This window comes from Rhodnius prolixus, unplaced genomic scaffold, assembly GCF_049639745.1.
Source record: "Rhodnius prolixus isolate KJV_2025 unplaced genomic scaffold, Rpr scaffold_1, whole genome shotgun sequence".
Lineage (NCBI taxonomy): Eukaryota > Metazoa > Arthropoda > Insecta > Hemiptera > Reduviidae > Rhodnius > Rhodnius prolixus.
Window position 1 is genome coordinate 68,083,719 of NW_027411581.1, and position 19,106 is coordinate 68,102,824.

Here is a 19,106-nt window from a genome sequence, read left to right on the forward strand (position 1 = left end):
GAATTAATTATAAATACCTCTTCCAGCTGCTATAAAAAAAGATTGGCGAGAAAAACCGATCCGCCCTGGCTCTTGCTACCAATCTCGAGATTGTAAACGATAGCTTTTAGAGCTTGCAATTCGAAATATAGAGAACTTTTACTGTAATAGATTATATCCAGAAATTTTACACAATCCGCCATTCCTTATCTAATTAGAGGAGAAAAAATTTGTTAAGATGATTGATTTGATTCTTTCATTATAATTCCTGCACATTTTCGGTATTACAATTATTATGCATTAATCCAGTTAATTATTGGCAATTTGTTGTAAAAAAGTGGCGCTATACACTCTTCCGTTCAACTGGATTGAAATGTAGGAGGCTGTGGCGCGTGAAATTCTCATATCTTGCCGCCAGATGTCTATAAATCACTTTAGAAAGGAGCCGAGCAGCGGGAAGGTTCTGTCGCGGCCACGGCGAACTTGCAAGGTAGCCAACTGGCCATATTAGCTCCAGGACTGCTGATCCAGTATTCCGGACTCCAGCACTCCAACGGTTATTTCAATAGAAATATATTGTTCTGGGGGAAAACAAATTACGAATAATTTATGTTTTATTTCAAAACCCTTGGTTTGTCTGTCCGTATGTTCTTTAAATACTCATTTCTATTTTCTCTAATTTTAATATTTAAATGTCGCCTCTTTTTTCTATCCCCTCTTCAAGTTACCACACCTTAGGAGAGGCTAATGTTGGGTCAAGGTGTTGGGTGGGAGGAATAAACGGTAACCTCGTAACTGTGTCTCTGTGTTTGTCTGTGTGTCTGTCTGTGGCTCCTCTGTACGCATCGGCGTCATAACTTCAGAGCTTTTTTAGATTTTTTCAAGAAAGAATGCTTAAAGCTAGTGAATGATTACTTACTTATTGAATGAGAAGATACTCGCATGATTTAGTCTCTCTCCGGATTTTACCATAAAACGAGATAAATTCCCCTGGATTGGTTGGGTTGGCCGCTAATGGATTAGAAGGAATGGGCTGCTATACTACTACACTCCAGCAGTCGGCGCTATCCCAGTAGACCTCATGTTACTGGAAATCAGTCTGTGAAATGGAACTTTATCTAAGCTTATTATGTCACATTTCCTGTTTCATCAGAGCTTATAAAGTTGTGCCAAAGGGTAAAACAAATAATTCCTATAAAGCTTCTGTAACTATTCAATAAATTTAATGGAAATTAATAACGATACAGGGAGCACGAGTTTAACGACTCAAAATGAGGACTTCGGCACCAACAGGAAATACCACGTAAAGGGATGAAAAACTATTTTCTCTTCTAAAATCACGACTTCCTCTTGACGCAGTTTCAGAAATTAAATTCTCTTGGAAGCAGCACTTCTGGGGGGGCTGGTGATTTGTTGAAATTAATTTTACTTTAAATTGAACAGTAATCACGTTGCTAACTCAAGCAGTGTGTGCAGCTGGATTATCTCACTTAATGAGGAACAGATTTATGGTGTTTATGTCCCAAAATTTACACCACACATATTTACAAACAGCAGAGAAACGAGTGTATATGTATGACACTTCTTGCAATATTAAATTCATTCGTACTGTGACTTCCGTTGTAGTATTGTGTAGATTAGAAGGCGGCATTACAGTACAGGAAGTGGTTCGTGGCTCTAAGCTGTCAAGTTCAATCAAATCTAGTAAAATAGTTTTTAAAAAACAAAATTTGAAATTTTGTGAAACTGTAAACTATTTATAAGATTGTTCACAATTTGACCTCGTGTGCATTACTTTTTCTTACACTCTGTAAGTCAAGTGTAGATCTCAATAATGGTTTATGTAAATTTTATAGTTGGTAAATGCAGGTTATTAGATCTGCGAGCTGGGTATAATTAAGGTGTTTATTTCTGTTGTTTCTTAATTTCAGTTTGATCGGCAACTTCCTTACGAGCCTCACCGGAACAGTGGAGGTTCTGAAAAGCGGCGCGAGTCTCTCTGAAGATGGGGCTATGCCGTCTTGATCAGAGCATCAATTAGTCACGCCAACTGGGAGATAATCAGCCGCCGGTAATGTTGGGAATCCTGGTCGCTAGTTAGATCTTCTTCCTCCCCGTCCAACGCCAGAGTCAGTTCCCTGCTCTATCCATCACATCGTCATGTTCTTCTGCCGCACACCAACACCTCACATCAACACCATATCTTTGTCACGACATTCCATTCAACACTCTGATCAACAGAGATTCTTATTTCACCACCTCCCTTCCACTTCCTCTCGCTTTATTCTCCTTTGTCTCTTTATCACCTTCCCTGGAGCGTTACATACTTTCAAGATAAATAAAGAGAATCCAGCCTTTCTGGGCCGAGCGCTTCCATTGTTAAACAGATTTAGTCAGCGTCCTTCTTCTTCTTCTTCTTCTTCTTCTTCTTAGGACCCTTTAAAAAACATTTAACTATTATTTTGGTAAAGACAGAGTGAGACAGAGCTACTTTGAATACAGGAACGTACTCTTACTTCTCACAAGAGGAACTATTGCAATAGTTCCGAATTTTCACTTTGATATTAACTTGACCGAAAATACACAGAGTTTGGAAAAACTAACCACGCACACACACACCGATTACCTTTTACAAACATTTTTTGATTTCATAATCAAATTCTAACTAACAATATGTAGTTGGTAAAATTGTACATCATGCGGAAATGGCACACTATCCCCACCACTTCTAGAAAAATGAGTTCAACAAAAGAAATAGACCTAGAGAGTGTGTGTGTGAAGTAAAGGACCGTTTTTGTTAATGGTTCAAAAAAATAGGTAAATCTATTCCTAAAACCCGGAATTCGAATCAAATCGTTGAATCCTCCCCCAATGTGGATGCTTAACTAACTATAGAACAATAGGATGAAAAAATAATTGCCATTTCAGTCGTGATACATTTATTCTGCCGAGCTTTCGACCTAGGGACTAGGTCATCTTCAGGGCTGTGGAACATGTTTAGAGATTGTTACCAATGATTCTATTACAATGAATATGTATATAATGTGTGTTTTGAATAACGACTAGATTGAGTTTCTCTGGAAAAAAAAGAGATTTATTTTGGCATTAATAATATTCTTGAAACATTAAATTTCCAACACATAATTATTTAAATATTCTTCAATACCTGGAAAAAAGAGAAACGACACTCAAAGTCGAAAATTCTCTTCACTATTCACTGTTTCCAATCCTAACCTGTCCTTTTTTGTCCTACCCACTCTTCACTCGAAGCTACGAGCATGAATCAGTCACCAAAAAAGAATGAACAACAATAAATATAGAACATTGTACTAAAACCCTTTAAGGGAAGACTACCAATCCTTCGCCTAGAATCTTCCTGGAAAAGTGTTTGACCTAAAACTAAATCCAGGGATTTAGGGTGCAGCAAGATTGCCGATCATTGGAGCCGTGAAAAACAAAGAGTAAAAAGAAGTGTTACTTCCGGCTGCATAATCTTGGTCACAAAGTAACGGGAATACGAACTTCAAATATCAAATGGGAGTTTTTCTCGCCAATTTTCCCTCTTTTTGATGGAGTTTCCAATTACACACTCTCTCTCACCTCTTTCTAAAATCAATTTTCCTTATTTTTGGGTGGACCCAAAACCAGATCTTTATCGCCTCCACCACATTAGCTTTTTGCCGTTTTGGTTTGAATTGAAATACGAATAAATAATGGATGACGTCAACAGAATTTATCAGAAATGTCCCAATAAATTATCGATGAGTTTAAAGTTTTCTTCGTGCGATAGTAAAGAAAATAAAATTCTGAAAGGAAGCTGCAGAAGCAGAGAAACAGCTGCCCGAGGAATGGACCACCCAAATGGCTGCCCAACCTTTTTGATCCAAAAAAGCGGAAAGTTCAATTTAATAATAAATCGTAACTAATAATTTCTATTTTGCCAATGTCCTATTAGACTAAGTTAATTCTTGAGAATCGATATTATTCGTGCTACTTGATAGCAGGCACGGCCCATTGACCTGCGGGCATATCCTGCCCATCAGGTCTCTAGTCAAGCGAGAACGGCCTTCTCTAGGCATTCATTTTTCTTTATTTATTCCTATTTTAGTTATAAATATCCAAAAATGTCTAAATTATACCATTAGATACATTATTATTTTGAGTTATTTTTTGAACTATTGGATATTACGTTTCATTTCATATTAAAAACAACTTAAAACTTAGTCTGTACTGGAAACCTGACGTCACTGCACAGTTTCAGAGGGTTAACATTGTGCAACAGCATGATTTGAGCACCAGCTAAGATTTAGAGAACGTGAGGTGCCACTTCAGGAGCTGTGCCGAAAGCTTCCGATTGGAACTCCCTCAAACTATACAAGTACCATGGAACTCAGAACCAATTTCTCCGCCTTCTGAAGGAATAATGGACTGAGTTCGCAGTTTTGCCGTCTCCTTACAGTTATAGAGGAAGATAAAAAGTACCGTTACGTCAAAATCTATTTTCTAAGAAAGATCTTCCGGCCAGGGCTACCAGGAGGCGGATTAAACCGATAGGATACCAGTTCCTGTTGGGAATGTGTGGAATCGTCAATACTCCGTTCTTAGTGTATAGGACGGAAGTGCTCCATAGTTGCCTTTCCGCTCGCGTCGCGATATTCCACAATCAAAAGAAAAGATTCATGTTCTGCACTATACACACAAATAACTATTTTATAGTTCATCTTTAAAATCTAATTTTGAATTTAGAAAAATGAATGTGTTCTCTTGTTTAGTTTGTACCCCCTCCACTTTTAGCGAGAATCGGCACTTTGAAGATGGCTTTCCATAAATAGGTTAGATTATCTACTCTCTGAGACGAATAAAAAGTAAGGAAAAATAAACTTTAACATTGCCACTTTGATCTGAAAATAGATCGAGTTACACCAGTTTATTACCTTATAAAATAAAACCGTGTCGGAAGGTTATAAATAAGCAGTTGTCTGCTTGCTTCTCAGGTGTTTAGAACAACATAAATAGATGATTACAAGAATAAGGTGTGAACATGCGCACTGCTTCCACTTTGAGAACGAACTGCAATACGTATTCTGAAAGAGAAAATTGCTGTGAGATAGTGATTGATGTTCTTAGTAGCAGCGTTCATTTCCGTTTTGGGTGGCATTTCTCGCACATTTAGAGTGGTCTAAGTGAGAAAAAGTGGCTTTTACAAATTGTTGGATGGGTGTATCTGTCTGTATTTCCGCTTGCCTAGTATTGGTTCGGGGGTGGAAAAAAGTTTTTGGTCGTAATCGAACTAACGGAAGTGCCACTTTCTTGAATCTATTTTTGAAATCTATTTTGAAATTTCTCCAGCGGTTTTCTTCATTTTCTTTATCACTTAGATCTTAAGTCTTTACGGCAGATTTGGTTTAAAACAGAAAATTCGCAAGCGGAAAGATCTGGCAAATGAGTGAACTTCATAAAGAGCAGTGTATACATGAGTAGATATTGAGGGACACTCCAGTGATGTGTGGAGTGACAAGCTGTTCGGGCGGAGTGCGACAGGCAGACGGGCTCGCCAGAAGTCATTAAAATTTATACGAAAATCTGCGGCCAAACCAGAAGTGGAAATGGCGAGAGAGAGCGGTGCAGCCGTCCAAACATAATTTGTTACGGAGGAGGCAGTTTCTTGCGGTGGTGCCGACCTGTTCCAGGACGACTAGCGGCCCCCTCGCACCAGAAATAAAATAAATAAATGGAAAAAATACTTTTGCACATAATAAATTAGTTTCTGCTCTTGAAAAATAAAAATAACCTTTACGGCAAAAAAAGATATCGTGGGAAATATTAATGAGAGACGATTAGGACGGTCTGGTCTGCAGCAGATCTCTTCAGTTGATGGCCTCCTTGGTTTGTAGCTTCACTCTGATTTTTTTTTTTAGGTGCCCATATGCAGAAGAAACGGATTAGCACCTAATTCAGGAATCATGGTCAGGAATTCGACCAGTTTGGATGATGTAGGATGGGACGTTTCTTCCGGTAAATCTATTTAGTGGTAGTTCTGAGTACCCTGTTAGCAAAATGAATTAAAATCATAAAAATTAAGAAAGAAACTTTAGGATGTCCAGTAAGAATAGGTTGCTGTCAGTGTAAGAGTCGACAGTTGGTGAAATTGTAGGAGGAACGTGTTATTCATCAATGTAATACAGGAAGAAGTGAGAAACGGAAGATGCTTAGGCAATGGACGGTTGGAAGGGAACGTCGCGGAAAGAATTCTAACCGTTCATCGCAATAAATCGAGTTCTGCAATCTGGAACAAGAGCTTGGATTTCATGAAGAGATTTCTTAATTCTAGATTTAGTGGTAAGATTGAGATTCGATCGTTGTGGGGGGGGGGGGTTGAGTTCCCCTGGCACCGCTGCCAAAGAGTCTTATTGTGGTCACCTCTCTGGCTCCAGGAACTTCCCATTTTGCTAAGGTCCTGCGGTAGGTATAGAGCTATCGATAAATGTCGATTCAGTACACTCACACTTCCAGCTGGCACCCAAACCTTACGCGGCCCCCCCGGCTTGCACTTCAGCGAAATATCAAATTTGATTTATTTTTTTTCTTCGAATTACAGTGAAGAGATCACCTTGCACGCACTCACAAACAAATCCCATGAGATTCATAAAAACAACTTTTTCGAACTGTTGGGGCCTCAAAACCAATACTTCCGATGAAAGCAAAATCTGCCCGATCTCAATACTAAAAAAACTTGCGAGAGTTTAGAATGAGTATTTAAAAAAAAAAGAAAAGAAAAATCGAAACCCGTCTAAATCGATACATTCTCCAAGATTATCGAAGAATTTATCAGTTCTTGTGTTCTTTGTTTTTCGTTTCAAGTTTTAATTGGGCGTTTAAATTCCTTGTATTGTGGGGGTGAGTGTTAGTAAATTTATGAGCAGCACAAAAGGCTGCGGTGTTATTATGATCAAAAACTTGATACAAAAGAAACTCCGACCCAATGGAAACAGAGTCTGTACCAAATAATAAATTGCCACAATTATCTGGATGGCATTGTATTTGGCCAATTCTAAAACCTATGGCGTTCTTATACACAAAGAAAACATATGTTTTTCTGCTTGTTTTATTAAGTTAATCATGAATAGCAGTTGTCATGGCAACAAATTTCTTACTAATTACTTTATACATTTGTTTTTCTTTTTTTGCATGTTGTTTATGTTTTGCATTATCCATTTCATTAGTTCGCTGTACAGTATGGTTTATTGTGGGCCATTTTCTGTTTGTTTATCTGTAATAATTTAGTTCAGCACTAGTAATTCCTTTATTGTGGAGAGGGGCCAGAATTTATATGGTGTTTGGGTGCTTGTGATTTTTATAACCTTGTTTTTTTATAACATTACGTGATCGTTCTCTTTACTACTGTAAGGTGTATGTGTGTGTGTATGTCTAAACTGGTGGCGAACTGTTGGGAATGTTGATAGACGGAAATACTTAATTATGCACCCGAATCATGATTTCCTCTAGTTAATTTAAGGTGCGTCAACATCTGAGGCCATTGGCGCCCAGAGTCTTGCGAGACAACACCTCTTGCAGTTCGATTTGCTGCCAAGGACTTAACTGTTCCATCTTTTCAAAACTTTGCAGGTGTCAGCATGTAGTCCTTGTGGATCGCCCATCTTTCTGTTGATTATTCTGCTAGCCAGGAGGCGCAGCATATTTCTAAAATTCTTGGAAGGATTCCTTGTCGGCTGCTGATTTCCTTCCAACGGATATCACAGCAATGAGGCTGGAGATCTTATAGAACATCTCATGCTTCCAGGACTTGTAGAAACGTTGCCATTGTCCTTTCGAAAAGCAGGTTGAAGAGGACCGAAGAGATCAGATGACTGCTTACCGGACTTGAAGTCATCAAATTGTGAAACCTTAGTTCCCTTAGGTTGGAGAGTCATGCTTAGAAAGTCTAGGATTTGATTGGGGAATGGTAGTGGTGTGAGTTACAGCAGGAAGTGATCATCCATTCGGCTCCCGCTTCCCTTCCTAGAACTTCCTCAGGGAACCTGAGGTGTTGTAAGTTTGTGGTCTCATCTGGCATCAGTAAAGAACATAGTAGATCTTCTTGATCGAATCTAGGTAGGACTCGTTGCTAACAAACAAAATAAAAGAAAAAGTCATCTTCCGGTTTACTCACTGGAACTAAATCTTAAGCTTGGAATTTCAGTAATGTTTTCAATGTCACTTGTTATTGCGTAACTGTTCTTGTAATGAAGATAATATCAAAACTGTGCTTACTATGATCAAGATTACTGTCCACACAGTTCACAGTTCAGTGAAAACTGTTTGGAAATGTGAGAAAAACCCGTCGCGTGCCAGAAAATGTAAAATTGATTTAGTCCAAGTAATCAAATAAAGAATTTTGGTTGTAGTTCTGTTTCACACACCTAGGATGTACCACTAGATGCTTAAAGATAGATTCACCTTGAACTTACCAAAAAAAACAAATGTAAATACAACAAAGCGTGGAACATAACCTTTCAATTAAGTGGATTAACCTTCATCAAATGAAATAACAGTTTAGTGTGTGTATAGACAGGATGAGATTTCTAAAGTGATTGTGAAATACGTAAACTTCGTCTAGCTGCAATCAACATCGGTTATAAAAAATCTTATGCGATGTATTGTAAAATAAAAATTTGTCTGTAATCTACATAAATTAATAATAATATCTATATTTACTTTTGTATGCATAAAATTTAGATTTATAATTGTTTGTTGTTTGAATTTTAGAAGATTACAAAATATTCGCCCTCCCTCCTTCTATCTGCTGATGCTGTAGTTTGTCTTCTAAGTTAAAGTTTCAATTAAGTTTTACAGTTTTAAAACGTTTGCGCAATGCGACGATAATCAAAGTCTAGTCTCTCTCTCTCTCTCACTCCGGAAGTATTGCGATCGTGCAGATTTGGAGTTCTCACCGGAAATGTGGAGGAAAAATGGCTTTTACAAATTTGGAAAAAGGAAGTGATTACAAGTCCTTTGGGTTGAATCTCAAGATGCATTATGGGTTTGGTAAGGGATCTTCCAGCTGTTCTCCTTGTCATCTCAGTGGAGGCGTAGTTTTACTTAGTAAATAAATGAAACTAATGAATTGAGTTGAAGGCCTGGAAGAACACCTGGAGAAGGTGGCGTTATTGCTCACTCCAGATTTTTAAACTTGGAATGCTAACTGCTGGAGGATAACTAATGCTATTAAGCAAAATTTATGGTTCGACTGAAGAAATTTTGTTGTGGTAGCTACAGTAAAAGGAAGACGAGTCTAACAGAATAATAACAATAATAAAGAAGGTGAGAAATAAATAAATAACAAGGAATCCTGGAAGAAAGAAGAGGGAGAAAAAGGAATATTTGCAGAAAGAAGACTTTGGACAGGAGAGACCATGTGCTCGCTCAAATATTTACATTACACTTTGGTCAGGTTATGTGGGAGTTAACCATGTTATAACCTTACTGAACAAGAATGAAATCCGCCTCAAGTGAGGCAGATGTTTAAGGTGTGCATGAATTCTCCCTTTCTTTAATGCCACATTCAGCTCTTGACAGACCGATATTTCTTATTTACTTTTTAGCCAGCCTGTAGGTTTTACTAATTATCATATATTTGGCAAACTCTGTTTGTTTACCATTCTCTATCTAATCAAGTGACAAACTCGCTTTTTTGTCACTAGCATGGTACAAGTTAGAATCTATCGAAAACTCAAGAAGATAAGTGACAATCGCAGCATGAGTACCACTATTCGACGACTTGTTCGTCCAAAGTATGTTGCTACTTCTGCACTGAACTTTAATGGTTTTCTATTGACCTGTTTTCCTTTCATTAGCGAACTAAGTGTTATTTAAAGTTGGCTTTTCATAATGGGCGCTCCTTAAAGAGAATTTTGTGGAGTAATTTATTGAATTTTAGCCCCCAACAATTTTGGGAGATGCGAACTCGCGTGATCATTCAAACAAAAATAGAAAGAGCTGCCAGCAAAGAAATGATTCAACTTGCCGAAATCGTCACACATGGTAGCCATGCTGCAGCATTACGATCTTCCTTTCCTTACGACAGGAAATGAAAAATATTGTGATAATTTTGATTGAAAGTTTCCGCTAGCAATATCCGGTTATAAAAGACGAGAAATTATCGGAAGTCTCACTTTATCTTGCATCTCACCATCACTTAGGAGAGAAAATCCAACCTCCGGAAGTGCCTTTTTGGAGGATGTTCTGTTTCTCTGGAGATTTCCACAAAAGGCGATTTCTCTTTAAAGTTGCCATCTCTCATGGCTCACATGTTCGTCAACAAGTTGGAACGATTTTACAAGAGAATTCGATTAAGGGTGGTTCTGGATAAGAAGCTGGAGGTATCCTGTACGGTCCTAGGGGAAGGAAAGGAGTGGTTCACGTCAAGATCGAAAACTATTCCTCCACAGGAAGTAGCACCTTACTGAATGGATATCTCTCTCGAACATTTATAAGGACATTTGTAAGAGGATTGTTCCGGTTTCGGTAGGAGGAGTGGGGGTACTTCCCTCAGTACACTGTACACTATTAGTTATTACCTTTTCAGATTTCTGTGTCTGAGTGAAATGAACGAGCTAGAATCACAGTAAGAACAGCCGTCAGTGTGTTCGCAGCAGATGTTTGTAGTGGTGAACCAGATGTTTCTTATCCTATTTCATAGATGTCAGCACCGCCATTTATCATTGCAGATATCAGCTGGTGACAACTTGGAGCTTTCCACAACCTATACTCTACTCTCGCAGTTTTCCTACTGGATAAAAAAGATAATAGGAAACTCCGTGGGAAAGATGAAGGAAAGTATGTATCCCCATAGAATTCATAGAGCTGGGAAAGCATAAATGGGTGTGCGTTCTGCTTTGGCAAATCTAAAAACATTGCTATAAGTTTTCCAGGGTACCAGGAGCATTGTCGGGGGCGGGTGGAACTGGACAGCACCAAGGGGTCTAACACAGATTTCCCCCGGGGTAAGTCTGTGCAGGTCTACCATGGTGGGTCTACAGCCGACCCGACAGTAACTTTCTGTATATCTCCCTCGCCCATAAACACAAACTAATATAACATATAGTATAATAAATCTGTATTAACAATGAATGTATAGACGTTTGAGAAGTTAGTTGGAAGTCAAACGGAAGTAGTTCATATATTTCCGGCGCTGACTGGACTCCTCTTTGGAAGGCTAGGTCTCGGTTTTCCCTTCTGACTGGCAAACAAACGACTTGTGCTCTACTCGCCAGGGAATTACGCCGTTCAGAGTGCGTTATAAGATTGTGTAGTACGGAAATAAACGATCAAACACACTGCGTGTGCTCCCCTCGGCAGATGAGACTGTCTGGCCAGACCAGTGGTGCCCTCTTTGATTTATTAACTAAACTACAATGAATTGGTAAGGTCAAGTTTGCCATTAAGGTGAAATGCCCATGAAAATACATCTCAATCAATTGAACTTGATAAACTTATCGATTGTTCACTGTAGCAGTATGTGCCAACAATGTATTGTTTGCTAATTACAAAAACAATGGCAAAGAATCATTAAAAGTTGCAGTTTTTTTGGAGGTGCCAAATCCAAAAATGACAATCGTTTCTCTTTTTACTTGGCAAGGGAAGTATTGCGATCATGCCAAATTTCCGAAATGGAAATCTGACTTGAAGTCGTCCCGAGTCTGAAAAAGAGGGATTTAGTAAAGGTTCTGTGTTTGTTTTTCAAACTAAAGGAGAAACTTTCCATGTGGATTTGGGTCCAAAAAGGGTTCGGACTCCTCGAAATTCCGCAACTGCAAGTGCCACTCTACTGAATGGATTTTCCGCTAATGGAGATTTCCTCCAGATAGGTTCTCTCAGCATCACTCTATTCTAACTCTTCGGGCAGGTTGGATTCACAGTCCAGTTAACCGATCTAGTTGTTTTTTACGGACTGCATAACTAAATCCTCATTTTATCGAAAATGTCAAAGATTTTGATGAAGGGTTTTTATAGACTGCAAGACGGCTTGCGGCCCATTGCCGGTGTGCAAGTTGTGAGAAATACTTGAGCAGTTCTGGGCGCCAAGCCGAATTCTCGCAGGGGGCGGTTTCCGGCTAAATGGAAGCCCCTGGAAGTTCGGATCGCCAAGGCTCCTCCTAAAATTCGCTTCTCCCGATCGCTTCGCGTGCTTTTTCTCTCTCAGCTTTCCCCCAGATCGAGTAGATATTTAAGAAATATTAATGTATTACAGTTGACTATAGCGAACAGAGAATATATTTTGTGAAGAAGTCTATTTAAATATAAATCACCATTCTTCCGCCCACGCAGGCGTACTAATGTCCAATAGATAAACAACCTCAAGTCAGAACTAATAAAAAGTAATATCTTCAATTCCCTACAAAGGCTGGCCCTAGAATTTATTAGCTTCTATCATCGTATTTATGGTGTTTAAATCAGATTAAAAGAATTAGGTTAATGCTAAGGTGGTGGATATTTACATGTGTTTGATATTTTAAATAACATGACAACACAACAGCAGCCATGTCTGATCTGTCTGTTGTTTTTGTTACCTGATCTGCAACTACTCACGGCTTTATTCTAGCTTTGGCTCCAACTGGAGTATTGTGATTACGTACACTTATCACTTAAATGAGACTTTTGAGGAATGATTAACCCTTTCCTTGGTTAGAACTGTCTAAAAGAAGTATTTTCATGGGAAAAAGTTTCGCGTAAGAATTACTGACTGCAAATGTACCAAGTCTACACGTGTACAAAGAGCAAGAAAACTGTTGGAGCCGTTTTCATGAAGGACGAGGTGAAGTAGAGGATCCTTGTGATTATGTGAAATACTGAATCCAAATTTGAATGATCTGCTATTTTGATTTAGGACTTGGACTTTGTACTTTTGAAGTTCCAGAATATTCCTGTGTAGAATCAATGGAATAGCTTTCATTTACTCCAGTATTGTACTATTACTATTCTGCTGGTCGAACTAATATTATTAATTACTTGAGTATTATTAGTTACTAGTAGACGAATGTAAGTCGAATAGTCTGTAAGTCTATTGGTCTGCTACATTCTCACGACTGTTGATTCGACCAGCGGCAGAAAAAAACTGCCCACCTTTGGCCTAAAGCCAACAGTACGCACTTCATAGACCACTAAAACGTTCCTTCTGGCTGGTTTTTTAGCAAATTAAAGAAATTAATGACAGGTAATAAAAATTATTTTATTGCTCACAATATTTCTGAGATAGTAATCACTCTATTTTAGCAATCTTTGGTTTTATTTTCTTTTATCTTTTGTTTATTGCTTTTATTTTGAATTAGAATGAATAAAAATTGATATTGTTATCTCTAGTTCCGGTTTTCTGTAACGGAAATAAAAGATGCTAAAATTTCATTTCCGCCCAGTTACTTTCTCCTAAATTAAATTAAGGAGGGTTAATTGTTTTTGTGAGTGGTATTGCTAATTAGAAGTGGCGGATTAGCTCTACCTGGGGCTATCTGGAGGGTTGGCACTACTTGGAGATGCCTCAATTCAAGTATGAACTTTGCATGAACTTATTTCTCTTACTTGAGATTACGAGATTACTCGTATTACTATCGTAACCGGTGCTTTGAGAGTTTGTTGAACTCATTGGCTGCCTCTGGAGTAGGGCTCAAGACCTGGATTTTCAAAATTTGGTCCCCACTTCCTCAAGTTAGGTCCCCTGAGTGGGTTGCCTCTCAAAATTTTCTGGTCTACAAGTTAGGGAATATGCCCAAGTTAGGTGACTGACTTTGTGATTTTGCATTACTATAAAAGTTAAAAAATTGCTAAATTACTACGAAGTTGAGTAACTTTACTCAAACTTGAGCGGCAAGAAGTTTGATGGATATCTGAGCTAAGAACGTAGAGAGCGGAAGCGTGGATTTTGGAGCGACGGCAACAAAGAAAGGAGCTTTCATTCGGTCGTCCAGCTGCTGTAGGCGACTTACCGCTCAGCCTCAGATATAGGAAGCCCCCAGCCTATGAGTTCTATTAGTCCCAGGATGGGCGTTCACCGGCAGGAATTTATTTTTTTAGATAAAGTAAAAATTCCATGTTTGTGTAAGATTTGACAATTACAATTTACCTTAAACAGGAAGTTATAAGTTCCATCTTCATCCAGTTTTATTTCACTAATTATCTAATCAAATAAGAGGAAGTTACAGTGTTAGTTCTTTCCTTCAAACTGTCCAAGACAGATGTAAGAATTAGGCAACATTTAAGGGGGTAACAGGGGAAGTTAGAGCAGAGGTAATGTTGGTAACACTGACGCAATAAATAAACATTACATTGACATAGAGTCCAGACCAATACACACAGACAGCAGGCTGCTTGCTGGCTTCTCTCAGTAAGCCCAACTACTTTGTTACATTCAGAAAGCAAAATGGCTGCATGCCAAACAGTTCTACCCCTGTCCGGCGTACGTTCTTACTCCCACAGGAACATTAACCTAACAACTCTGTTAAACTTTTTTCTTACCAGTTCTCTCTCTCTGGTGGAAAGTATGGCCCTTTAAGGAAACATCCACGTTGAGGTTCTTCTCGTAGGAGAAACTGCACCAGCTCAACACTGGTAAATAGCTGAAATGAAATCTTGTAATTCCTTGAGACCTGACGAAAAGTTAGCGATCAAATCGGAAGTTCCGTTTGACTAAATAATTTTTTTGTTTTTTCTGGAAAGCGCTCCAATGATTTGGTGGAAAACTGGACAGAGGAACTGCACGGAAGGTCTCCCTGCAACTTCTATTTGATACGTATTCCCTGGAAAGATATCGAAGGTCACTTCCGATTGAAAAGGGAACTCAACAGGAAATTCCAATATCAAGGGAAATCACCTTTTTGGTTTCTTATCAGAGTCGACTACAATTTTCTTATTTGTAAACATTTTATGTAATCGGTTATGTATTTCTGTAATCTTTTGTTTTATTTAATCAAAAGTTTCAGAATTTGAGGTTTGAATCGAAATGTCATTGAAAGTAGTTTATTTTAAAGGAAAAGTCAATAAGAGAGAAGATTTTAGTGGCAGCTTCCGTTTTGGGAATACTTTTTTAGTCTGGTTTGGAGGAACCGTTAGGATAATGTGAATTCTTTTCATGAACTCTGGGGTAATGCGTAATAAATTTAAGTGTGATTAGATGTAAGTAGAGTAGGTAAATAGTAAAAGAACAAATTTAAAGTAAACCGTAGGAACCATTCTCCAGAAAATGAGGTAAAACTGAATTATCGCAAATATGAAGTCGGAAATTACACTACCAGACGCCTGGTCAACTGAATCCGGGAAAAGAAGGGACGAAATAAAAGAAGAGGGAAACCTTAAGCCCTATTTCTGTGCCTTTATGATATTAGTAGGGATTAAATGTTTAAGTATCAAATAGGAAGGAAATTCCAGTTGGCTGAAGTGCCAGGATATCCGGTATAAAGTGGTAGTTGCAGGCGATATTTCCGCACTAATCCAGAAATAATAATTCTGAACTTTCTGACGTTTCCGTTCACTCAGACCATCTCTGGAGGGGCGGGCAGCCACATATCAATTACAGCAAATTTTTCTGGTTAGACTATTTCCCTAGTTCGTGAAAAGTTTATGAAACTGAATGGCTCAATTGGAAACAATTAAGTCCAAAATTACCCACACGGCTGGCTAATGACAAGATTTCCGCTGATCGATAAGACAAAATTAATTAAGACCCGGCTAATCAGGTCATGGCGCAGATGAAGTTAAACTATAAATAAAGCGCGGCCCCCCCAAGTGATTACAGTTATTAATTAGTGATAATCTGGTGATAAAGATGTGAGTGAGAGTGTGTAACACAGGTAATTTTCCAGCTTTACAGACCTAGGTTGGCAACACTTAGCAGCATATGGTGCCGGCGATTACAGCTTCACACTCGAATATTTATGGCTTACTTAATGCAACTGGCCGTTCTACTTGCTACCCAGATTACACTACACTAAATTATTATAAACTCTGCTAGAAAGTCAATTATCGTAAAATAATTTAGGCTCCAGAGGAGAAAATAATTAATTCGACGACTCGCATGACTTTCTCTTACCGCACTTTGCGGAAGTAAATCTTCTAGGAAGTTTAGTTCTTTGTACAGTCAGCGTCAAAACTTTGGATTTGTTTCTGTTTATACTTATACTTCTAGGATGGCTCTGATCAAGCAGTAGTTGGAGTCACCTGTCCGTTATGACCCACCGCCTTTAGAAAGCTGAAGATTTAGAGGAACTCTCGAGATTCTGGAGCAATTACCATGACGAAGTGTAACCATGGAGATGTACATCCGGTTGTAATGGACGGTAGGAAGCTGACATATAAATAATGCGAGTAACTGAGAACATCCTCGGCACATATTGAGATTAAAGTCAGACTTTGTAAAGAATCAAGTCTAGGCTGGTAGGGGGAGAAATATTGCCGGAGGTGTATTTTTGAAGGAAGTCGCCCAAACTGTGGTCAGTCCCTTCCGGCCTTAATCATTTCCTCACCTCGCGGTCTAGTCGATTACGAACTTCCTGTTTGGAAGTGCTTCCAGTGGGCGTTCCTTGCCCCAAGGGTGGGGCCGCGCCTTATTGGCTTATGGGCGCTTCAACTTTCCCAAAACTACGGCTACAGTTAGCGACTTCTTCGCTGGACGTCTCCTTTCCTTCAGGGTCTACTATAAATTAGTTCTTGCCTCTTGATTATAGAAGAGTTCTGGGCACCCGGCGGCTATCAACATATTCCCTCCAAAGTGTTGTTGATCCGAGTGTTACTTTATACAATCCGGAGCGAACACTCTTAACAACCTCTTTCCGCCACTGACCTCATCATATTTTTTAGAAACTTGGAATTTATGCGGAAAAATCGATGAAAACCACCAACCTTCTGCAGTAAAATGCAATTCTGCTTTTAACAGATTTTTCTTCACATATAATGAAGTCGCACAATACACATAAATGGTGCTCTAGAGGGAAACTGAACTCCACCTCATTTTCCTGCTACGTCATTTCCGTGTAATGTGCATCTGGATAGTATTGTCGAGATCAGGGCCGGAAGAGGACTCTGGATGATGCTAGGCTGCAACAGCAACGTCAGTTTGATGATAGGTGATGTTTGTCCATCTTTAGATTGTACAAAAAGCGTTTCTTGTGTTCTACGCCATTTTTGTACCTAAAGATTCGTCTTTAATTACAAATTTTTTAGAATTTCGTTTGTTTTAATTTCTACCTGAAGTAGTTATTGGCTATAATGTTTTTATTAAATTATTATTAATATAATATTTATTAATAATCTTATTAGTTATTTTAAATAGTTTTCTCTTTTTTACTTATATGGTCATACGGACTAGAGCAGTGGGGATCGGCCAAATCTACAAAGATCTGCATAACGACACCAAAAAGTGAAGTGAGAATAGACTATTGCAGGTGAGCATTGGAATCTAAAAGTGTTGGAAATCTGGACTGACGCTGACGTCATTATTGCGATGTCCGTCTGTTAGTGTTCCTATTTGATTCATTAAGCCGATGGAGAAGGCGGGTCCGTCCAATCATCTCTCCAGACCTCTCCAGGGTAATATTTTAATTAGGGTCCAGTATTGAGATGTATTTGTCCAGAACTACAGCCTCACATTAATCTCTCCTTTCTTGAGACTCGCGCCCTCTATCTATCACTGCCAGAACTGGTTCTTTGCTTTTCTCTTTCATATCTTCATTTCCATCTGTCTAAATAAGACGTTTTTCATTTTTGATAAAGTCTGTGTGTGTGTGTCTGTTCGCTTGAAGGCATTCTGGAGTCTCCAGTGTTTTTTTTCTGTTCTCTCCCACCCCATTCTGTCGATACGCAGGTGTTTATACTATGATCTTTTAATTAGAATATGGTTTCGAAACTCGTTCTAAGGTGGATATAGTTTTTTTTTGTGTTTTCTCTCGTAGCTTGTAAGCTGGAAATATTGACATTTGTGCCCGATGTAAACTGCAGCAATTCTATTCATAATTCTTGTCTAGGATCTAAGCATCGCCACCGTTCTTACCTCATTTCTAATTCTTACTTATGATACAGCAACGCTGCAGTACCTAGAATTGCCTTAGAAGAAATATTTCAGTCATAACAAATGCCGTGAATGGTTAAACTGTGAATTCAATCAAATGTTTCCTAAGGGGTAATCACTCCCTTTGGATATTGTGTGATTCGTCGGCTGTATTTACAGTAAGGTCCCATCCAAAAAACTAGCTCCGTCTTATTGTCCAGGGTAGATAATAAAAATCCCTTCTTTAGGATGTGTTCCAGGTAGAGGAGGTGAGCAGGTAAATCTCCGAGGGTATTCATGCCTTGCGAATCTATTCAGGGAGGGAGAGAGATGCTGCACTTCTTACCCTCTCACTCTCTTTACGTGTGTATGTTATTCCGTTAAACTGAGCCCCTGACTCCAACCACCAGGACAAGTCTGCCCCATTGTGGGGCACACACCCGTAGCGCTGGAGTAATACCTCTCTCTGCTACAGCATCCCCATAAAGACACATACACAGACCATCTTCCCCATATCCTGCTGGTGCAAGGTGCTGCCTCAGCTTCTAACTTTAGGTTACGCTCCATGAATTTCACGATTTAGTCACCATCCTGGGGCTTTCTTTCCTTCATCTTCGTCTCTCTCTTATATTGTTATTTGGCCTCCTTGTTGTTCGTTTGGAAGTCTCTTCCCTTTTTCTAAACCTATTTATGTTAAAGAATTATTTCCTGTTTTGACTGACGTATTCCTCATTTGCTACTATTTCTTTCTATATATACTATACTATACAATATATATCTCATCCTATTCTAAAACTCTAAACCAACTTGCTCAAGATAAAAACATTTTGCTCGACGTTCTCTTACTTCAACTATTCTAAGCTTGGGGGATGTCGTAGAGATTGGGTTTGGGTAGCTCCCAGAGTTGGCGGATAAGCGTCACCAGTTTAGATATAGTGCGGGATTTCTTTTGCTCCACTGCAAGCTGTAGCCGTTACCCCCAACAATGATTACGTCTGTTACAAAAATACTGTACAAAATTAGCATACTGAATGCTCCAGTAGACGTGCGATGGGAATGACCAGAGATACGATCATCTGGCGAAATGTTTAATATC

At 38.9% G+C, this 19,106-nt stretch overlaps 1 protein-coding gene across 1 annotated transcript in view; it reads left to right on the top strand.

Moving 5' to 3' along the window:
* LOC141446294 (netrin-3-like) overlaps positions 1 to 19,106 on the top strand; it is a 200,108-nt gene that overhangs the window by 34,808 nt on the left and 146,194 nt on the right. The window lies entirely within an intron of this gene.